A 17,097-nucleotide genomic window follows, 5' to 3' on the forward strand; every position below is an offset into this window, starting at 1 on the left:
GTGGGTCGGTCACACTCCCGCTTTTCGCGCAGGTCCCTCTGTCCATCCTTGGACATAGAGTTTCTACGCTGGCTTCCTTGGGGTAGGGCATCTCCAGGCCTGAGCATCCGTCGCCTGAGCGCGCTTCCTCCCGAGCAGCCCAGGCTCTGCAGCGTGGCCAGAGGCTGGCAGTACTGCGCGGGAAAAGCGGTGGGAGGCAAGCGCCGAATCGCATGTCTAGCCAATGCGCTCGGCAGCTCGAAACCTGTCCTCGCTCACCTCCCAGTAGACATCGCCTATCCTTTGTACCCAGTCACGCTGACATTTTAATTTTACTTTGGCCCTGAACTTTACTTTTCCTACAAATGCAGGAGAAAATAACGACAACCTTTCTGAACCAACAAGGTCCAACAAATTGTTATTTTTGAAAAGGATTACAGGAGCAGCGATTTCCCACATTTTGAACGAAGAAAATGAAGAGAGTACGATGCCAGTTGCCTAAGGCTTCTTTCTGTTCACATTTCTCAATCCTCTCTTATTTGAAACAGTTTTTAAAAACATCATTGAACCTAACTAAGGGTACTGACTGCACAGGAGCTTAAAGGAACACGGGCAATTGGGCCAGTGAGCATCAATCCTGAATTTAGGCAGGAAAGCAGTCTCCTCCCCCCAAATCCAAAGTACAGAGAGGAAAACAAACAGTCCGCAGTTTTAAAATACATCCAAAGATTGAAGCATGTTCAGTCTTTTCTGTATATCTGAAAAGCTGTCATTTACACGTGGGTGGTATTTATCAATCTGATGAGGTTGCCTCTTGTTTCTAAGTTGAGGCAGAAAGTAAAAACAACTAAATTTAACCCCTCTACTCTCCCAGCCATTCAAACTGCCAGGACATTAGTAGAGTCAAAGGAGTCAAGTTTTGATTTAGAACCTTGGGATGGGGTACAGGTTGAAGGAGAAAACTGGGAGGAAAGTCTCTCTCCTCTTCCCTCTTTCTCTCTTCCTCTTTCACAGTTATTTTAGGAGAAGAGATTGCAAAGCAAACAGTTAAATGTCCCAGAACTTGGGTCCCGAGGAAAAATGTACTAACATCCCCAGAAAAATCAGCTATTGTGAATTGCATCTAATCTAATTGCCTTTTAACTTCCTAATTGGGCCGAGCGAATATAAAACTTCTTTTAGAAAGGAATTCCACTTTATGATAGCTTCATGGCAATTTACCGAGCTGCCAAGGTGGGGGAGGGGGTGCCATATGAAAATAAAATCAATTACACCAAAATTCCCTTTCAGTACCCTAGTTCTAGTGTCCAGTTCTAACAGTATCTATAACTGTGAAAATAAAAAGTGCCTTTACTCTCAAAGTTCATGAATGAAGCCAAATTACTTTTGAATGATACATGTTTCAAGGTAGCATCACAATGAAATTATTTTCTTTTCAGAAGAACTGCATCTCGTTTTTTAATAAGCTGACTTCATTACCTTCTGAATTTTTTCTGTCCACCTGTGTCATCTTATTCTGAAAACTGCAAAGAAGCTGCTTTATAGGAAGGATGTAAGGAGTGGAACTAATTTGGATTGCTGACCTGAGCCAGTCCAGCCCCTCCCTCAGCCATGGTTTATTTGAATCATTGAGTCTTGGCATTTTATGCTGCCTTGTTTTGCCAGCCAGAGGATGAACATGATGGTAATCTCGCAGACTTTTTTTTTTTAAACCCCTAAACCCATCATTGCCTGTTTTACAGAGCAGAGATGTGTTTGGAATTTGGAGAGTAGCTGACAAGATTTTGTGGATTCAGCCTATTAATAGTATTAGTTGAAAACATGTCTGCAGAAGCCAGCTTTTTCAGTGTTAGTAATGATACTCTAGTGATTAATGGAGGGTCTGAATGGTGATTTTATTTTAAAGAAATAAAGAAAAAAGGAGAAATTCCTGTTCTCCGAAATCTCACTGAAATGCTAAGTGGAGGAATTCCAGTTTACTTCGTGAAAAACCAAGAGAAAGAGGGTTCAATTATTTTCATGCAAATTAGAGTAGTTTTTAACAGTGTTTTCAAGTAAAAATCGTCCATGGTTTATCCTGATGAATAGATGAGACTACTTTGTAATTATTAACATATATTTAGTTACTATAAGAATGTTAAACTTTTTTTCCTTTATATTTTAATGACTATTTTCATGTTAGGTATAAGACAACTTCCTGAATTTAGTTTTCTCTTGAATTCATGTTGACAGTAATGTCCAGTTCTAGGATTGAGAAATATATTTAATACCAGATTCATCTTTCAGAAATGAGTTCTTTTTAATGAGTCTCTATGAGATATTTAGTATAAAAATATTATTATACAAATACAATTCACAAAAGCCAAACCTTAAAAACGATAACAAATGACAAAAAGGGAGATTTGGAATAGATGTGTGGAAAATATTTTGGCTTGTTAGATTTTTACAAGAGTGGAAATGTTAGAAGAAAATTTACATCCTCTGATTATTTACTTGGACACAAAGAATTAATTCAGAGAACATGTATAAATTACTTCTTAATGGGAAGAAGTTGTTTTTCATCTTTACTTGGCTGGAAAAGTCACTCTACTTGCCTTAGATTTCTGACCATAGTGGATTTTTTTTCTTTAAAGACATACAGTCTGGAGATGACAGCCTAGAAACAAACATATGCTAGAAACTAACATATGTGTGAAACTCCTTTTGTAAGATGCAGGGTCATAGAGGATTTTGCAGATTCAGAAGGTAGTAGTAGACTGAAGGATTTAAACTGTTGACTTAGATATTTGACAGTATTGGTGTTGATCCATTCCCAAACTTCTGTTTATAAACTTCATTTCAGCAGGATGCTAAAGGGATTAAAAGGAGACCACAGTAATAACAGACAGAAGGTGAAGATATCCATGTGGGTGTGATGTCCTGTCACATGCTTCAAGAAACAGCTTCTTAGAAACTCACTCGTAGGAAGTTTCTTTTGGCACGTGTGGAAGAATTTTTAGCACTGACTCCTAGACTGGCATTGTTTGTCTTTAATGTATTTGGTTATAATGACTGATTTTGAAGTCTATTTCATGGTGACATAAGTAAATTAGGTTTAACTATGCCTTAAGTATAACATGTAGAAAGAAGTTTGATGGTGCATCAAGACACTTAGCTTAGCAGACCCCAAAGCAGACTACACCTTTTATTTTTGATCTTAACTTTATGCTATAAATACTGTGCATCATATTTTAAGGTAGAAGTCCAGTTGTTGACTATGAAATTTAAACTTCACCAGCTGCTATTGTTTTTCATCTTTCTTTAAGAGAGGAATGAATCAATCAATTTGTAAAGTAATCCAACCCATGACATTACAGGGGTAATTAAAAAATAAAAGTTTTAAAAATTTGAAATGTAAAATTTAAGAACAGTATATCATTTTATATGCCTCATGCAAGATGTTGCTGCACAGTGAATCAAAGTGGAAATTTGTCAGTTGTCCAGCTAATTTGGAATGAAAACCAGCTGAATATGACCATGTAAGAAATCAAACTGAAAAATTCAGGTCTCAAAGTGGGCTTTCACCAAGGAAGCTTCTTTACATATTAGTAGATTAATGCTTATACTCCTGAGCATAGCTAATTCTTTCTCCAAACAAATCATGTACTCAGAATGTGGCCATGACCTTAGTAGTGTCTGTTGGTGTTTGTAAATAGTTTAAGAAGCCAGTGATTCTGAAATGGTTCAAAATGAACACGTATTTTTACCCCTTAGCGTTCTTTTTCTCTGTGGGAATTCAGTGGAAAAATAAATTTGAAACCCTAATCTGCATCAATGTATATGGCTTTGTTCCTGGGTATATGAGGAAGTAGCTAATTCCAGGGCACTACCCTTTATTATTTTTGGTAATGGATGTGGTAAAACAGCCTTTCAGTGATGCAGTAGGATAACTCTATTAGTAAACAACTATTGCTGTTAGAAAAATAGGCCGTGTCTGTGCATTTCAAATAAAGTGCTAAATTAAAGCAACCCTCCCAACAAGTTAAACAGAAACAAAGGTCCTTTTTTTTTCTTTTACCTTGGGTAGTAGACCTGAAAACTACAGAGAATTATTTCAGTAGAAAGAAAATTCCAATAGTAGATGTCAAAAGGAAGACATTTCAGAGCACTCGTCAAATAGTTAGGTGAGCAAGTAGTTAAAGAACCAGAGAGCACCCCTAGCTCTTAAAAGGGGCGGGGAAAGGTGGAAGGGTGTGTTGCTGATTGCCACCTTTGAAGCACTGGAGGTGGCCGACTTAAGCCCTGGCTGCCTGTGACTGTAGAGGTCACATACTTTGGGATCTCAGCCCAGTGGCTGCATTTCATGGGACATTGCCCTGTCTCTTCTCTAAAAGTAATACACCCTCAACCTGATGACATTATCTTAGTTACTTTCTTAAGAATGGAAGGGGCTGATGAGTAGCATGGAAGGAGTGATGGACTGGATATCAAGACACTGTATACTGACCTGTGGTGTGGAATGTTGTCACTCCTTAAGCCCTCAGTTTGCTCATGTATACAAAGAAGAAACTGGACTAGGTTATCTCTGTCTCAGGGTGTTTATGATTCCAAACTCTGAAATTGGAATAAACTCACATTTGATTTGAAAAGAGCGTAATGTTTCTAAAGATTTCCACTATGCATGTTATTTCCAACGAAAGATCCTTCTTGAAGAATTGTACATGATCACCTTTACTTGAAAATGTCCTGTGTTCCCCACATCTCATCAAGCAGGGGCCTACTCTTAAATGTTGGACAGAATTAGTTAGCCAGAGATCCTTTAGAATTCCAGGGAGATGTAATACAAAAGGGAGCTCTGTCTTCCAAGCATCGGTGAGTGAAGCTGAGATCTCTGGTATGCAGTATCAGAAGCAAAGCTGCCCATTATGTTTGCTTTCTGTGGGCCTGAGTACATGTATGTACATACAGTGTCTGCTCCTTGGGAAATAAAAGTACAGCCTTTCTGAACTTTCATGAGACTAGGAACAGAAGATAACCATTCTTTTATCTGGTAAAGTTGGGGCTTTGAAACGAGAACTTTTTCATTTTTATCACAATATGTAATTACTGTATATTTCAATGTACAGTAATATATAGCATATTTAATGGAGGAAATAAATTACTAGAATTATTAGCCATAATATCCTGCTTAGTGATTAGTACCTACAAATCCCCCTGCCCAGGAGAGGTGAATGATTAAGTAGATTTCTGGAAGAGGACAGGCAACAACACACAGTATGTTAGGAGTCTTACTTTAGATAGAAATTTTGTTATTTATTTTTTCCTAAAGAATACGTGAAAACTGCTTTCTGTAGAGATGAGAGTGAATTAACCATTAGATTCACTCCTTTTGCTCAAACACATATAAATAATAAAGAAAATGTAAAAAGAGGTAACCAGAAAATACAACTGGAACCCAAAACAAACATTCTAAGGCAAAAATAAAAAAGAAACTCAAAGCTATGAGCAGGGCTAATGCCCTGGGCGCATCCTGGTTCTCAACCTGGTCTTAAGTGTATTTTTCAGAGCTTCTGCTCCTTTGTGATAACAGAGACAATGCACATCTAGGCACTGAGTCAAAAGCCATCTAGCCCAGTTCTTGGTCATGAGGCTGTTTTTCCCTCTCTGCCTAGCCAGGATGTTTTGTATGTTTGGTTTGGTTTTCAGATTCCACATGTAAATGAGATCATGTAGTATTTGTCTTTCTCTGTTTGTTTCACTTATTTCGTTTAGAATAATACTTTTTTTTTTTTTTTTTTTTTTTTTTTTTTTTTGGTATGCGGGCCTCTCACTGCTGTGGCCTCTCCCGTTGTGGAGCACAGGCTCCGGACGCGCAGGCTCAGCGGCCATGGCTCACGGGCCCAGCCGCTCCGCGGCATGTGGGATCTTCCCAGACAGTGGCACGAACCCGTGTCCCCCGTATCGGCAGGCGGACTCTCAACCACTGCGCCACCAGGGAAGACCCTAGAATAATACTTTTTGATTCCATCCATGTTGTCACAAAATGCAAGATTTATTTTTTTTGTGGCTGAGTGATGTTCCATTGTGTGTGTTTACATATATATATATGAATGAATTAGTGTTTTTGTTTTCCTCGGGTAAATACCCAGAAGTGGAATTGCTCGATCATATGTCAGTTCTATTTTTAATTTTTTGAGGAAACTTTGTACCATTTATCATAGTGGCACACCAATTCTCAATCCCACCAACAGTGTATGAGGGTTCCCTTTTCTCCACATCCTTTCCAAAACTTGGTGTTTGTTGTTTTTTGATAATAGCCGTTCTAACAGATGTGCGATCACTAATAATTAGTGATACTGAGCATCTTTTCATGTGTCTTTTGGCCATTTGTATGTCTTCTTAAGAAAAATGTTCAGGTCATCTGGCTATTTTTTAATCAGGTTGTTTGTTTTTTGGATGTTAAGTCGTATGAGTTCTTTGCATATTTTTTATATTAACTCCTTATCAGGTATCAGGTATATAGTTTGCAAATATCTCCTCCCATTTGATAGGCTGCCGTTTCATTTTGTTGGAAGTTTCCTTTGCTGTGCAAAGGCATCTTAGTTTGATGTAGTCCCATTTGTTTATTTGTGCTTTTGTTTCCCTTGCCTGAGGTGACATATCCAAAAAAATATTGTTAAGACTGATGTCAAAGTGCATACTGCCTATGTTTTCTTCTAGGACTTTTATGGTTTCAGGTCTTACATTAAGTCTTTAGTCCCTTTTGAGTTGTGTATGGATGAGAAAGTAACTCTGCTTGATTCGTTTGCATGCAGCCATCCAGTTTCCCCTGCACCATTTATTGAAGAGACTGTCTTTTCTCCATTGTATATTCTTGCTTCCCTTGTTGGAGATTAATTGACCGTATAAGTGTGAAGTAATTTCTTTTTTTTAACATCTTTATTAGAGTATAATTGCTTTACAATAGTGTGTTAGTTTCTGCCTTATAACAAAGTGAATCAGTTATACATATACATATAACCCCATATCTCTTCCCACTTGCATCTCCCTCCCTCCCACCCTCCTTATCCCACCCCGTTCAGTGGTCACAAAGCACCGAGCCGATCTCTCTGTGCTATGTGGCTGCTTCCCACTAGCTATCTATTTTACATTTGGTAGTGTATATATGTCCATGCCACTCTCTCACTTTGTCCCAGCTTACGCTTCCCCCTCCCCATATCCTCAAGTCCATTCTCTAGTAGCTCTGCGTCTTTATTCCCATCTTGCCCCTAGGTTCTTCATGACCTTTTTTTTTTTTTTTAGGTTCCATATATATGTGTTAGCATATGGTATTTGTTTTTCTCTTTCTGACTTCACTCAGTTATGAAAGACTCTAGGTCCATCCACCTCACTACAAGTAACTCAATTTCATTTCTTTTTATGGCTGAGTAATATTCCATTGTATACATGTGCCACATCTTCTTTATCCATTCATCTGTCGATGGACACTTAGGTTGCTTCCATGTCCTGGCTATTGTAAATAGAGCTGCAGTGAACATTGTGGTACATGTATCTTTTTGAATTATAGTTTTCTCAGGGTATATGCCCAGTAGTGGGATTGCTGGGTCCTATGGTAGTTCTATTTTAGGTTTTTTAAGGAACCTCCATACTGTTCTCCATAGTGGCTGTATCAATTTACATTCCCACCAACAGTGCAAGAGGGTTCCCTTTTCTCCACACCCACTCCAGCATTTCTTGTTTGTAGATTTTTTGATGATGGCTATTCTGACTGGTGTGAGATGATATCTCATTGTAGTTTTGATTTGCATTTCTCTAATGATTAATGATGTTGAGAAGAATTTCAACATCACATAAAGAATTTTCATGTTTGTTGGCAACCTGTATATCTTCTTTGGAGAAATGTCGATTTAGGTCTTCGGCCCATTTTTGAACTGGGTTGTTTGTTTTTCTGATATTGAGCTGCAGGAGCTGCTTGTAAATTTTGGAGATTAATCCTTTGTCAGTTGCTTCATTTGCAAATATTTTCTCCCATTCTGAGGGTTGTCTTTTTGTCTTGTTTATGGTTTCCTTTGCTGCGCAAAAGTTTTTAAGTTTCATTAGGTCCCATTTGTTTAGTTTTGTTTTCATTTCCATTCCTCTAGGACGTGGATCGAAAAGGATCTTGCTGTGATTTATGTCATGGAGTGTTCTGCCTATGTTTTCCTCTAAGAGTTTAATAGTTTCTGGCCTTACATTTAGGTCTTTAATCCATTTTGAGTTTATTTTTGTGTATGGCGTTAGGGAGTGTTCTAATTTCATTCTTTTACATGTAGCTGTGCAGTTTTCCCGGCACCACTTATTGAAGAGGCTGTCTTTTCTCCACTGTGTATTCTTGCCTCCTTTATCAAAGATAAGGTGACCATATGTGTGTGGGTTTGTCTCTGGGCTTCCTATCCGGTTCCATTGATCTATATTTCTGTTTTTCTGCCAGTACCATACTGTCTTGATTACTGTAGCTTTGTAGTATAGTCTGAAGTCAGGGAGCCTGATTCCTCCAGCTCCGTTTTTCTTTCTCAAGATTGCTTTGGCTATCCGGGGTCTTTTGTGTTTCCATACAAATTGTGAAATTTTTTGTTCTAGTTCTGTGAAAAATGCTGTTGGTAGTTTGATAGGGATTGCACTGAATCTGTAGATTGATTTGGGTAGTAGAGTCATTTTCACAATGTTGATTCTTCCAATCCAAGAACTTGGTATATCTCTCCATCTGTTTGTATCATCTTTAATTTCTTTCATCAGTGTCTTATAATTTTCTGCCTACACGTCTTTTGTCTCCTTAGGTAGGTTTATTCCTAGATATTTTATTCTTTTTGTTGCAATGGTAAATGGGAGTCTTTTCTTAATTTCACTTTCAGATTTTTCATCATTAGTGTATAGGAATGCAAGAGATTTCTGTGCATTAATTTTTTATCCTGCTACTTTACCAGATTCATTGATTAGCTCTAGTAGTTTTCTGGTAGCATCTTTAGGATTCTCTATGTATAGTATCATGTCATCTGCAAACAGTGGCAGCTTTACTTCTTTTTTTCCGATTTGGATTCCTTTTATTTCTTTTTCTTCTCTGATTGCTGTGGCTAAAACTTCCAAAACTATGTTGAATAATAGTGGTGAGAGTGGTCAACCTTGTCTTGTTCCTGATCTTAGTGGAAATGCTTTCAGTTTTTCACCATTGAGGATGATGTTGGCTGTTGGTTTGTCATATATGGCCTTTATTGTGTTGAGGTAAGTTCCCTCTATGCCTACTTTCTGGAGGGTTTTTTTTTTTTATCATAAATGGGTGTTGAATTTTGTCGAAAGCTTTTTCTGCATCTATTGAGATGATCCTATGGTTTTTCTCCTTCAATTTGTTAATATGGTGCATCATGTTGTTTGATTTGCATATATTGAAGAATCATTGCATTCCTGGGATAATCCCCACTTGATCATGGTGTATGATCCTTTTAATGTGCCGTTGGATTGTGTTTGCTAGTATTTTGTTGAGGATTTTTGCATCTACGTTCATCAGTGATGTTGGCCTGTAGTTTTCTTTCTTTGTGACATCTTCGTCTGGTTTTGGTATCAGGGTGATGGTGGCCTCGTAGAATGAGTTTGGGAGTGTTCCTCCCTCTGCTATATTTTGGAAGAGTTTGAGAAGGATAGGTGTTAGCTCTTCTCTAAATGTTTGATAGAATTCGCCTGTGAAGCCATCTGGTCCTGGGCTTTTGTTTGTTGGAAGATTTTTAATCACAGATTCAATTTCAGTGCTTGTGATTCATCAACTTTAAAAGATTCAAGTTTGGGAAAATGAAAGCAGTAGAGAAAGTATATCCAGTTAGGTCTAGTACTGTTTATCTTTTCCTTGCTTCTGCTATCTAGATTCTTCTTTATGGTGAAAGGAATTCACATCTGTTCTATGGGGTAATTCATATTTTTATATGAAGTCTAATAAAAGTTAGATACAGGAAAAAGAGGAGATACTAATTCACCATCTCCTAACTGGTCAGTAGTCTTAGAAACTATACAGCAATTTGAGTAAAAAAATGTCTGCTTGTTAAAATTTGGGATTTCCTTGCTGGGGAGGGTAGACTGGCAAGCTCTTTGGGAAGTGGCCTGGAGAAATCACAATTGCACCTCACATCTTATGATTGTCAGCTGCTGGAAAAGGAAGAACATCTACTTTAGCTTATGTAATCAAATACACTTTACTCTGAAAGTCAGAGTATAATTATCTTCAGGAACAAGTGTTCTTTGTTTTACTGTTGCATGGTTGAAGCCCATGTTTGTTAAATTGGGTCACCATACCAATTTATTCCAAAGAATTATCATGGCAACCAATTCCAGACAATTTTCACCTAAACCTTTATTGTAAAAGTTCAGCTCCTTTACAACTGCCAAAAGATTAGGTTACTGCTTATCGTAACTTCTCTTTTATGTTCTTTAGTCTCATAAGGACTTTCAAAACATTTTACTTAACACATTCCATTTCTACATAAAAAGATAGGCTTCAAGTGAGATGCCTTTTTAGTCTGGGTTAAATTTGAGACATAAGTATACATCAGAATTTAAATGGAGTGGAATAAATAAGTGAACTGTGCATTTGCATTTCCAGTGTAATTACTGAGGTCTGTCAAGGCAGTTTGAAGGTTCATCAATTACTTGTACTTACTCTTCACTTCCAACTTGCAGTTATGATCTACGTTTTGCAGGTAGTGAGTGGGGTGTCAAAAACTGAAGATTCAAGAATTTAGAGAAGAATCACCAACCAAGTTATAGCATTGTAACATTTCAACATTTCCTTATATTTTTTCTTTCTCTTTTTCTTTGGGTACATTGAAGTGATTTTTAAAAATTAAGGTAAATTTGCATACAGAAAAGTTCACCCTTGGCAATGCATAGTCATATGAGTTTTGACAAATGCAAACAAGAATATAACCCCCATCAAAATTAAGATACAGAAGTTTTTATCAGAAAAAAATAATTCCCTCAAGTGTCTTTGTAGTCAACTCCTGACCCCTCTCACTCCTAGACTCTGGCAGCCACTGATATCTTTTCTGTGCCTGTAGCTTTGCTGTATCGAGACTAGAATGCCATATAAATGGAATCCTGCAGTATGTAGCCTTTCTTGGTGTGGCTCTTTTCACTTAGCAATATGCATCTGAGATTCATCCAAGTTTTTATGTGAATTAATAGTTTGTCCCTTTTTATTGCTGAGTAGTATTCCATTGTATTGGTGTATCACAATTTGCTTACCCATTCACCTATTGAAGAACATTTGAGTTGTTTCTACTTTTTGAATATTCCCTTTTTACTTTCTTTTTTTTTAAGATCAAGAAGTAAGCCATGATTTATACAAAGAATAAAGCCATCAGACAGGTTATTTCCTAGTCACAGAGTGGGTCTCTTTCGCACTCTAAGCTGCCTGACTCTGAGGCACCTGAGATGTGAGCGACCTTCACTTCTGAGCCTTATTCTCTTTCGTGCTTTCCTTTAGTTTGCCTACTAAGTTCCAGAATTGCTGTATTAGGCGGCACTTAAGACTACCTTTTCGAACCTTTCCATACATTCTCAAAATCACTAATCCTCTTTCAATGGAAGCATGATTTTATCTCAGAACTTAGGTTGAAATAAAATATTCAGTGGCATGAATATTTGATCGATTTCTATGCTTCCCACTTGCTTTTAAACTCCATGAGAGGGGGATAATATCTCCCTTTGCTTGCCATTATTACCACAGGAGCTAGCATAATACAGAACCCACAGTGACTTAAATTCGGCAAAAAAAATCACAACCGGATTTAATTATTATTGCACATATTTAGGTACTCTTTTGACGGGTTGGGGATGTTTGGATGAGTAACAACATAGCAAAATATGACAAAACATGTATTTTCTTGCCTTCATTTCAGCAAAATTGCTAATTATGTTATTATCATGAAGAGTTTAACAATATTTGTTTTCTATTAGCAATAATGTCAAACCAAATAACTTTCTTTGAGTCATTGTAGTTCTTTGATAGGTTTTATCAATTTCAATTTGGAGAAACATTGCTCTACTGAGACAGTACCAACTGGAATTCTCGATAGGTTCTTAAAGAAATAATTATATTTGGAAATGAACCATGAATTTTACAGATCAGGTTCAAACATTGCTATGGTTTAGCATGTGAGAAATTACCATTTTTACAGCAAATATTACAAGATATTTTAATTTCATCTTCTATATTGTTCTGGTTTATATAATGATATTCACCATCTCTAAAAGTAATATCTAAATCAAATACTGTATATGTTTTCTTTCAAAAAATTTAATATCAATATATTCCAAAAAATAGCAGTATATCGATCAACTATAACTTGATCAATAATGGTCAGAAAATAGTATAAATGGAAATTCATTTTATGTGAATTAACTTCACAGTCAGGTGAACTTCCCCTCATGTTTTAATTTCCTTATAATTTATTGGAATGTTACATTTATAGCATTTTATATATCTTTAAATTTAAATACTGTCTTTAAATTTTTTAAAAGTTAAAAAAACCTTTACAAAGTGAAATTGCTAAAGTTATATCTATTTTGGTAAGTTTTGCTAACATTAATAGCAAGCAACTGTTTATACCAATAATTGTGGCTACTACAAGTTTAAAATTAATTTCATATCCTGCCAATGTCCATGATTCACTCCTGGAGGATATTCTGTGATTTGGCCTAATACTCTTTGTGCCTTTCATATCTCAACTAAATTAAATTTAATTGTCTTAACAATGTAGTCAGGTATTCTGTTATGTGGCCAAAAATACTTTTCAAAGTCACAATTGATATGTTTCATCAAGATGTTCTATTTTTGAGCAGATCTAGAATATGTTATAAATAATTGTTAAATTGTTCCCCCAAAGTCACTACTATCTGCACAGTTGAGCCCATGTCTTTTAGCGACAAACTTAAAATATACATTGTACTTGGCACAAAGAACACTTCCTGGTTTTCAGCTAAAACTCTGGCTTGTACACCCTTTTCTTCACCAACAATGTTAATGTCATTTTCTTAGTCTCCCTCTCTAGACTTTTAAAATTAATGTCTAAAATTTAAAGTTGTTGTTTCTTTCTTCACAGAGTTAAAACCTTTAGTTTTTTATTAGGTGTAAAACCAAGGAAATACTAATTACTTGTGATGTTCTTGTTTTTTTCTCTGGTAGATCAATGATACATAAACTCAACGTTAATCTTTCAACATGACTTTTATCTCTGGTACAGTTTAGCTGAACTGAGTAAAACTTGTTTTTTCAAATTTTATCTATGATAATTTCTTTCATTTTATTACTCATTAAATTAATCACCCCACTTTGAATTCTCCACACTAGACAGTAATCCTTTGCTTTATTATTAGTATTTTTCATCTACCTTACATGTTTGGTTATTCTAGCATCAAATTTTGAAATCCTTTCTATTAAATCAAGGAAATTTTCAGTTGTCTGTATATATCATACTGACGATGCTGACTTTGGCTAAATACTGTTCACATGATACTATTCTTTCAATATTATTACACTAATATTCTATACTGACATTTAATTTCTTTGTTGAATCCATTGTTTGGCAGTTTATTCAATTCCTTTTTCAGTTCTAGAACTTGCATGAGTGCTTTTTAGTGTATGCAGGTGAAGTTTTGAGAACATAAGAGTTTCCTGTCAAAAATACCTTCATTGGCCAAAGCTGATCTTGAAGATGGGCTGTGAAAATAGGTAACAGCAATAGCAAAACACTTGTCTTTGAACTTTGTTACTCCCCTGCCTAGAACGCTCCGGCAGTCTTTCTCGATCTCATCTTGTTTCCTCGCTGAATTCAAGCCTCTGCACAAATGGCCCCTCAAAGAGTCTCTTCCCCAATATCAGGTTTCATAGGACCCCACCTCTGTCATTTTTCTATCCCCTCATTCATTTCTCTTTCTAGCACTCAATGATGACTTGCTTATCATGCATCTTCCCAAGAGAACCTAAGCCCAATGAGGACAGGGACCCTGCCTGTTTTGGTCACCACTGTATCTCCAGTATCTAGAACAGTTACTGACCTATAGTGAGCACTTATATAGTTGTTGAATGAATGTAGTTTCCATTCTGAAATTTCTTTCTTTATTTCATCAATGAATTTACTCAGCCCAAAGCCAAAGGCCCTTTGTTATTTCCTATTAAATTAATTCCTCTATAGCAGTGATTCTCAAAGAGTGGTTCCCAGACAAGAAGCATCAGCATCACCTGGAAATATATTGCAAATGCAGATTCTCAGACCCCACCCCAGACCTATGGAATCAGACGCTCTCGGGGGCAAGACCAGCAATCTGTTTTCATAAATTCTCTAGGTGATTTTGATGCATGATAAAGTTTGAGAATCACTGCTCTATATATTATAGGAGTTGGCATTGTGAATTACTTTTTAAATATTACAGTCCCACTGTGATTTGTATTAAAGGCACATTGAATGCTAGAATTCTTTTTCTTTTTTTAGTGTGGACAATCTGGATGATATTGATCATACATTTTTCTAGAACTCCCACTTAAGCTTATTCAAGAATCGATTATGAAGACAACCTTTCATTATACTTTAAGAAATACATTAATAAGAGAGTAAATGATGTAATTGATTCAATACCCTTTATAGTTTATTTGTGCTGGCAGGAGGTGACTACTGCTTGAGGGCTATGGGTTTTAACTTTTTCCTACTTTTTTTCCTACTCTTTGCTCTTTTTTTGTTTCAGTTCCTAAAACTTGAGAGGAAAATGGATTTGAGGGTAGAAGACAAGTCTGTCTTGGGATCAAGTTTGGGGAAAATTGAAGCTTTCATTGTTCTTTTAGTAGAGAGAATAATTAGGATCTTAGTGGTATTTCCATTTTTATATATTCATAATGGTCTTATCCCATATCCCTAATCTTTCTGACAGTTATCTAAAAAAGATCAAGGATTGTTATTCTTCTTTCTTAACTGATGTGCTTTGTAGATGTTTTTTGTTGGGTGTCATGCACTCTAGGGTTTATGAATTAAAGTTTCCTAAGTGTTACTGTGAAAGACTCTCCAAGCTTCATTGCCTAATCCAAATCTCTTAATTGGTGTGGAAAGTCAAATCAGCAAAAAGATTGTCCTCAACATCATGAGATACTTGTTGGTCATGCTGTTTTATTTTATTTGGTTTAAGCTAGTGGTAGAATCCTTTCTTATGTATTTTTTGAGAGGATAAGGAAAAATATTTTATTGTCATATGCTCATTTTTATGAAAAGAGGAAACGGACAAAGAAAGGGACATTTAAAAACATTGATCCCGAGGAAGGGAAAAATGAAACGTCATTTATTGGAAGTTGACGATAGTTTAAGGACAGCTAACTTTCTGCACAGTGTCTGCACTTCCATATCTAAATGTTTTCCTGCATGAATCCTCCTCTTAAATGTTAAGAATTGTTTTCTATAGGCTAAAAAAGTGAATCACACTGCTTTTTAAAACACCCACACACATATGCACACACGAACAGAACTCTACCTTTCAGATCTCAGCATAAATCAATTACTTTGTCCCTTTTTCAGTTCCCAAGGATTTGAGAAAACGACACCAAATCCCAAATGAGAGGGAATAAAGGAGTTCATAAAAAAACTGAGATTCCTTCAACGGCTCCATTTCAGCAATCATTGATCTGGTGAGTGGAAAGATTACAATTTTATTACACATACACACACATATACACTGGTGGCGTGGATGTAACTTCCTTCAGGGCAATGACATCATGGCAGAAACGTACTCCATTGCCCCCTACTTCTGGATCATAGCTGACTGGTGTTACTTGAGTTGTGGACAGTGCTGATGTCATGTGAGCCATGAGTGTGGAAAGAAACCTGGACTTAGAAACGTAACATCTGAGGTCAAGTTCCACCTTGACTCTTATCAGGTCTTCTACCTGGGGCTGCTCACACCTTTTTTGACCTTTCTGGCTTTTGTCTCTAAAACGGGCACGATACCACATGTCTTTCTTTCCTAGGGTTTCAGATGAAGTCATGAATGTGAACAATCTTTGTAAATGCTGTGCATGGTTCAAGAGGAAGATATTATTAGTGTTATTATCACTATTAACAACTATAAGGCTTTTGAGAAATAGAACATGAAAATAGTGATGAAGGACAACCATGAAAGACATACACATCCTGAGTACAGAGAGAATTGGGTCAAACTGAGAGCATTTGAAGGAGCACTGAAAGATTGCTTGTCTAATCATTTATTTCTCACTTTCCCTAAGTGACATTCATGGCTCCTGGGAACCCACAGCTCCTCGTGGAGCTTCCTGAGTTAATCACGAAACAATGAGAAAACTTTGAATCTCTTTTTGGGTTGCCACACTACTTTCTCTTTCTCAAGACATTCCTATCCCTCTCTTAAAGACTGAATTATGCAGGGATGTTGAAAGGGATGGGGAAAGAGGCTGCACACTGAAAAATGCAAGGCATCTGGAAAGAGTACCCAGAGGCTGTAATGTGCCCTGGTGACCAACTGGCTGCCTGTATCCTGTTCTCTCATTCTTTTATTCCCTCCAGACATCCTTGGTTTCTTTTCCAGCCCTGAGTAGTAATGACTTCTTCATCTGGCACAGCCACTGGAGAGGGAGAGTGAAGGCCTTCCCAGGCCATGGGGACCATGCCCTGCTTCTATTGGCCGGAAGAGATGATGGACGAGCAGCAGATGCTGCTGTCAGCCCAGCCCAATCGCTTAGCCTCTGGAGATTATTGATACACAGTAGAGGCCAGTCAGCTGTTCAATGGAAGAGTCGCAAGGTCAATATGGGTCCCAGATCCAGGAATATCGGAGTTCTTACATAGAATGCTAGTATCCGGAGAGCACCACCTCAGAACCTGAGACTAAGTATACCCCCCAAATGTGCACTCTCAGAAAAACAGCCAAATAAAATTCATCCAGGGTCCCTGAGAGGTCCTAGCACCCATTGGATGTTGCCTCTTTCTTGTCCCTCCTTATCACCTTACTTTATTTCCAGATTTAGTGACAGTGGCGTTCCAGAGACACACCTGACAGTGCTGCAAGCCCCACTCTGTGAAACACTCTCCACCGATTAGTGCTGACCCAGCATTAGGCTCCAGA

Source organism: Lagenorhynchus albirostris, chromosome 12, assembly GCF_949774975.1.
Source record: "Lagenorhynchus albirostris chromosome 12, mLagAlb1.1, whole genome shotgun sequence".
Lineage (NCBI taxonomy): Eukaryota > Metazoa > Chordata > Mammalia > Artiodactyla > Delphinidae > Lagenorhynchus > Lagenorhynchus albirostris.